General features: G+C 43.0%; 1 long non-coding RNA gene across 1 annotated transcript; it reads right to left on the bottom strand.

The window, feature by feature from the left end:
* Positions 1-4840: 4840 nt before the first annotated feature.
* On the bottom strand, positions 4841-5996 carry LOC140693338 (uncharacterized). The gene is made up of 2 exons (XR_012069087.1): positions 5723-5996; positions 4841-4961 (listed from the first exon to the last, which is right to left on the bottom strand). It is a non-coding gene; the product is annotated as an uncharacterized lncRNA (long non-coding RNA).
* Between the last annotated feature and the right edge of the window lie 611 nt (positions 5997-6607).

Genomic DNA, 6607 nt, shown 5'->3' with positions numbered 1-6607 from the left:
ACCTACCTATGGAATGGGAGAAAATATTTGCAATAAATGAAACTGTTAGGGGCTTAATTCCCAGAATATGTAAACAGCTTTTACACTTAATAAGAAAGAAAAACAAACAATTCAATTCAAAAATGGACAGAAGTCCTAAAGAAACATTTCTCCAATGAAGACATACAAATGGCCAGTAGGCACATGAAAAAATGTTCAATATCATTCTCAGAGAAATGCAAATCAAAACTGCAATCAAGTATCACCTCTAACCAGTCAGAATAGCCATCATTCAGAAGTTCACAGACAATAAATACTGGAGAGGCTGCGGAGAATTGGAAACACTCCTACACTGTGGTGGGAATGTAGTTTGGTGGAGCCAATGTGGAAAACTGCATAGATGTTCCTCTAAAAAAAAAAATTGACCTCCCATATGAACCAGCAATCCCACTCCTGGGCATATATCTAGAAGGAACCCTAATTCAAAAAGACACATACACCCCAATATTCACAGCAGCACTATTTACAATAGCAAGACATGGAAACAACCTAAATGTCCACTGACAGATGACTGGATAAAGAGGATGTAGCATATTTGTCCAATAGACTACTATTCAGACATAAAATAATAATAAAATAATGCCATTTGTAGCAACATCAATGGACCTGGGGAATGTCATTCTAAGTGAAGTAAGCCAGAAAGAGAAAGGAAAAAACCATGTGAGATCGCTCACATGTGGAATCTAAAAAGAAAAAAATAAAACAAAGAAAAAAAAGATAAACTTATCTACAGAACAGAAACAGACACAGAGTCATAGAAATCAAACTATGGTTACCAGAGGGGAAAGGGTGTGGGAAGCAATAGTTCAAGATTTGCAGATACTGAGTATGTAAAGGATAAACAGCAAGTTTATTCTGTATACCACAGGAGAATATATTTATTATCTTATTGTAACGTATGTTTAAAAAGTTTATGAAAATGAATACATGTATGTTCCTATTTAACTGAAGTGTTGTGCTGTACACAAGAAACTAACACAACATTATAAACTGACTAGACTTCAATGAAAATATATTTAAATAGACCAAAAACGAAAACAAAGAAAAAGGATATTATCAAACAAAGACTACAAAGTACTGATTCAGGTTACAATATGGAAGAACCTTGAAACTTTATGCTAAAAGAAGCCAGACCCAAAAAGCCAAATAGTGACCTTTAAGGTGAGCTGTATCTAAGCGTTTATTGTACTACTCCTGTAAATTTTCCTGAGGTTTGAAATCTATCAGTATCAAAATAAAATATATTATACATTAAAAACTTAAAACGCTTCCTCACAGGAGGGCTTTAATTATTAAATGCTGAAACGCATGTAAAGCGCTTGAAACAACACTTTGCACGTCCACACACAATCACTGCTGTCACTACCACTCAGAGGGTGGTGCCAGCGCTGATGAGAGCTGCCTCCACTCGAATCCCTGCAGACAGAAATAAGGGCCTGAGATCTGACAGGCAGGGTGAGCGTGAACCTGGGTAAGACCCAGCCACGTCCCAGACTCTGCATTACCCGACTTTCTTATACAAACTGCAACATGTGTAATGTAAACATGCTTGAGGGACGTATCTTACAACACAGGGAATACAGACAATGTTTTACAGTAAATATAAATGGAGCATCTATTGTACACCTGAAACTAATATCATATTTTAACTCAGCTATACCTTTATAAAAAATTAAAAAATAATTTTAAAATGTTATCACTTTAATATTCAATTCGGTTTTTAAGTAACTACTAAACAGCTTAGAATATATAAAAGCATTTAATTGTGCTGTTGGTTTACATATTTATTTACATTCAGACTCTTGCTTACAGAGAATTTAAACAATTTTATTAAACACAGCTTAACAACCATAATAAAAAAAAGGCAAAACTGAGAATGAAGAGAAAATGGAGATTCAATACTTAAATGAAACCAGGGGGAGATAAACTCATAAAAATGGATTCCATGAAGTCAGGGCAAGTGTTAAAGGCTGACTAGGAATTAAGCTGTAAGATTCTTGGCAGCTAAAGCAAAAAGAAAAAGATGATGGGGCGGGTGGTAGAGCGTGTGCTTAGGGTGCACGGGGTCCTGAAAGTAAGCCCCAGGGCCTCCACTAACAGATAAATACATCTAATTACCTCACCCCCCAAAAGAGTTCCAAAGAAAGAAAAAGAGATATTTCTTTCCCAAAAAACCCTGATATTAAATTTAGATTAAATACATAAAAAATGAAAAAAAGAAAAATAGAAAAGATAAGTGACACTGTGAAGGAAAAGCCCAGCTGGGCTAACAAGCTAAGTTACAAATCTAAGTGTGATAAGTGTCGGTTTACTGATCTAAGTTTTGCCGGGCTAACTCGTAAATCTGAAGTTTAGCGTCAGTTTACTGGGTTAATAAGCTAAATCGTAAATCTAAGGTCAACAATTGTCAGTAACGTGATCTTTCCAAATTGATAAGCTTCAGTGCACTGATTCCTTGCTATTTGTTGTTTGAGCCTTATTGGCTAATAGCCCCATGCTTGTAATTAACCCTATAAAACCTCATGTGCAGGTCTTGAAGGTGCTCAGAGCTTCGGAACAGAAGCCCCTCTGAGCCCACCAGCATAATAAATCTCAGTACTCCAACCCTCTGAGTGATTCTTGTTTCTTGGCTGGCCTGTTGTTTCTGTAACAACAAAAGCGATGATGCCCGTGAAATAAATCTGCGGTGACTGCTGTCAGGTCCCCATGTCTCACGTGGGAAAATCTGAAACATCCTTCTCACCACTCAGAGTCATCATAAGGCAACCCCACCACTCCCGCCATTAAATGCAGGAGCACAGGCAGGGCCCAGCCTTTGCTGTCTCTGTGTCATCACAGTGAGATAGGATGGAAGGGGGCAGAGCACAGCCATTCTAGGAAGGCCACAGCAATTAACATCAAAATGGTGAAGGATTCAAACCCCAATAGGCCTTGAGTCTCAGGATGAAGAGATTTAACTTCTAGCAGGTCTTAAGCTTCAGTAAACACCCACTGTAATAGTAACATGGTGAATAACATGCCCCAGGCACCATGGCAGTCCCAATGTTAGCTACCAAATGTCACATTGTGGGAAATGGCCAACTCCCTGGGAATCCCAGCCCCTTGCCCTAAGGCTGGTCCTTCTACTTATTAGCATATGAAACCACAAAGCCCAAGAAAACAAGCAACACAGCGCCACCTCGCGGTCACCACTCTCTCACCCTCTTTGGAGAAGACCCACACTCTGTCTGTGGAGTGTGCACCTACTTTTAAACTGAGCATCAAACCCCCACACCTCGTGAAGTTTCTCTTGCATTTCAATGTATCTCTCTGAATAAATCTACTTTTACTCAACACTGGCTTGCTCTTGAATACTTTACTGCATGAAGCCAAGGAACAAAATCTGGTGGGGCACATCCCAGGGGCTCAACCAAAGCCTGGGACACAGCCCTTCTCATGCCCAACGTTTTTTATTCTTGTATCAACAGGACTGGGCTGTGAAGGGAAGTCTGAAGCCCCAGCTAAGGAACAGAAGCAGCCTCCAGTGCTCCAATTGGCGGGCAGCCTCTCCCCCAGCATGGGCCTTGGCGTCTGCCCAGTTCTCTGTGTTTCTCTGTTGTGCTGACTCCCCAGCCAGACAGCGTAATCCTAGGCCTGTCCCCACAAAACCCTTCTCTCCAAAATACAAGCACATCATGTCACAATCCTTTTGTTCAACCAGGAAATGTTCTGCCCACTTTTTCCTCCCCAATAAGGTACCCAACTGTCCTCCCTCCCATCACACCACTTCTTTCTTTGTACTCTGCACTCGCCAGACTCCATCCTGAACCCAGGTGCCTTGCTGGCTTGGACTGAGACGTTTCTTTCTCACACAGCCTGCGTCCTTTCACTTTCCCTTTGTTACCTTAAAAAAGCCTTTCCTGAGTGACCCACCCCTCTGATTCTGAACTTCACAAAATGCTGAGGTTGAAGTCACTATGTCCATACCTCCCAGGTTTGGCTAGGTTTCCTTCCCAAGATCTTCATTAAGGAGCTGCATCAAGAAATTTAAAGAGGCTATTCTTACATCTGAGCGGAGGAACCTGCAAGAAATTTAAATGGCATTGAAGAGAGAGTTAACCAGGACAGAGAATTCGCAGGTCCTAGTCAAAAGTGTCATGAGGCAAAATGTTCCCCAAAGGCTCAGAGTGGCTTCTGAACACGGAGTCTGCAGGGAGGATGTGACAGGCAGTGAGTGGGGTGAGTGATAAAGGGTACACTCCCCCAGCTGGGGAAGAATAGGTTTTTTTCTAGTTTTCCAAACTATTTCTTACTACCTTTTACTCTTATTGTCACATACAATTTCCTACAAATTAAGCATATCAATGTCAGTAATTTGGGCCACTTGGGAAAAGCTACACGATGCCATTCACAGGACTGGGGCATGACAGCCACACCAGTCTAAGTTGAAAGACCAGTGGGGGTATTTCCAAGGAAATCACTGGCATGCAGCAAACTCCCCAGCTTCAATGACCTCATCTCAAAGCTGGGGCAAATAAAACTACCAAGGAAAGTGCGTGATGATTATGGCCGACACCTTTTTGCTAGGTAAGTGCCCGTGACACCTGCTGCTTAATGGGGAATGAGTACGATCAATGAGGCCCTGTCTACCTGGCCACACGCGCCCTGCCTTCCTGCCTTGGTGCAGCAGCAGAGCTTGTTTAGCTGAGATGAACGCCCCCAGAGCAGCCCCGACGGGAAAGCTCCCAGCTCTGCACGACGAGACGTGTTCCTTTCCTTCTCAGAGCTGATCACAATTTGCTGTCGTCTGTTTTTATGTTTATCCCTTTTGTAACTGCCTCTCCTCCGGAGATTTTGCTCAAGCAGCACAGGACCAGGTGTGTCTTGTGGCCTGCCGGATATCCTGGGCAGGGAAACAGCCAACCCCACATCTGGCTCTGGTGCTGAAAAGAGAGGGCACAAGGCCCAGGGGCCCATGCTGAACAGAGGCCCCTGCACCCAAAATTATGGTCTGACTGGGCAAATTACACAGTCTTCTTTATCATGAGATTCCTCATCTGTCCATGAAAATAACTGCCCATGGCACACAGAGTTACAAGGATTAAAGGAAATCACCAAATTTACAACCTAGCCAAGGGGCTACCAGTGCATCCTCAAGAGACAAATGCTGCCTTTACGGCTCTGACACACGCTTAGCGGGGCGGCGCCACACAGTGAACACTACTAAGTGCCAGTGTGTTAAGTGCTTCATGTGTGCTATAATACTCTTTAAAACTTACAACAATCCCAGGAAGAAACGAATATTATCATGCCCATTTCACAGATTCTCCAACAGTTTAAGAGAGTTTACATTCTAGTCCAAGGCCCTATGGTGAAAAAATGGCAATTTAAACTGGAATCTGGGCCCAGGCCTTGGCTCCATCTCTATCCCATCCACCTGACCACTTGCTTATGAATTCCACCGGTCCAATACACAAGTTTGCAGCCGGCCATCTCTTAAATGCAATGTGTGCCACCGTTTGTCAGTGTTGGTTAATTACCATAAACAGTTCTCAGAAACCACTACAGTAAAGAAAAGTGGACTTAAGGAATTCTGCACTGTGTTGTCCTGTAATGTGCAGAAACCCTTCCCTGCACCACCAAATCCAAGTGTATGCTTCCTCCATGTATATGTTTGCACACGGCTTATTAAAGTAGAAGGTACCTGCAGTAATTCCATCTCGGTTGCTTTCCAAGTTTGCAGATTATACATAATCAGTCTGTGAACGAACATAGTACAATGTGAATGAGAATACTGCAACCATGACAGTAAACAAAGAATACTGAAACCAAGTCATTAAAGGCTGCCACCACCCCCCAGCTAGGACAAGCCTGCAGCCCAGCCGCTACAGCAACTCACAATGGTGTCCTCTGAGCAGAATCAGAATAAGAAAAGACAGGCTACTTACTGGTCTTAGATAGCTAGGTGCTTGTCTAAAAACTGAATTCAGTGAGTCCAAATATTTGCTTCCTCTCATACATACAAAAGTACTAAATTCTTGAACTTGAGATACCTGGCTTTCTTTAGATAACAAGCAATCCTTTATTGTTCCAACAATCTGGTCTTTGTTGTAAAGCTCTTATATATCCTAGCTCCTCCGCAACCTCTTTGGAGTAGTCCCTCAGAGAGATCTGGCAGGCTGTCATCCCGGCTCGAGCCCTCCCGCCAAATAAAACATAACTCTTAACTTTTAGGCTGCACATGTATTTCACTCAACAGTTTTGGACACCTTGAAGGGACCCACGGCAGACTTCTCTCCACCTGGACTCTCCGAGTAACCGGAGCCTTGGTACCAGCAGTGGCCCTTTGTGCCATCCGCCTCCTCGGGGAGTCCAGATGAATTTGGGTGAGTCTCTCCTGGTTCTCAGATCTCACATACTGGCTGATGATCCTGAGTTTTATCTGGCGGTGTATCCAGGTACGTGGCCCTCCAGTTGAAAGAAATTGGGGTGAATTACCCACCCAGTGGAGACATACTGGGTGGGGCCTGGTTGAAAGTTAACAGGAAATACCCACCTTGAGGAGATGTCCAAAGTGGGGCTGGTGGAA

This window comes from Vicugna pacos, unplaced genomic scaffold (genome assembly GCF_048564905.1).
Source record: "Vicugna pacos unplaced genomic scaffold, VicPac4 scaffold_19, whole genome shotgun sequence".
Lineage (NCBI taxonomy): Eukaryota > Metazoa > Chordata > Mammalia > Artiodactyla > Camelidae > Vicugna > Vicugna pacos.
This window is presented reverse-complemented; position numbering and strand designations above follow the sequence as displayed.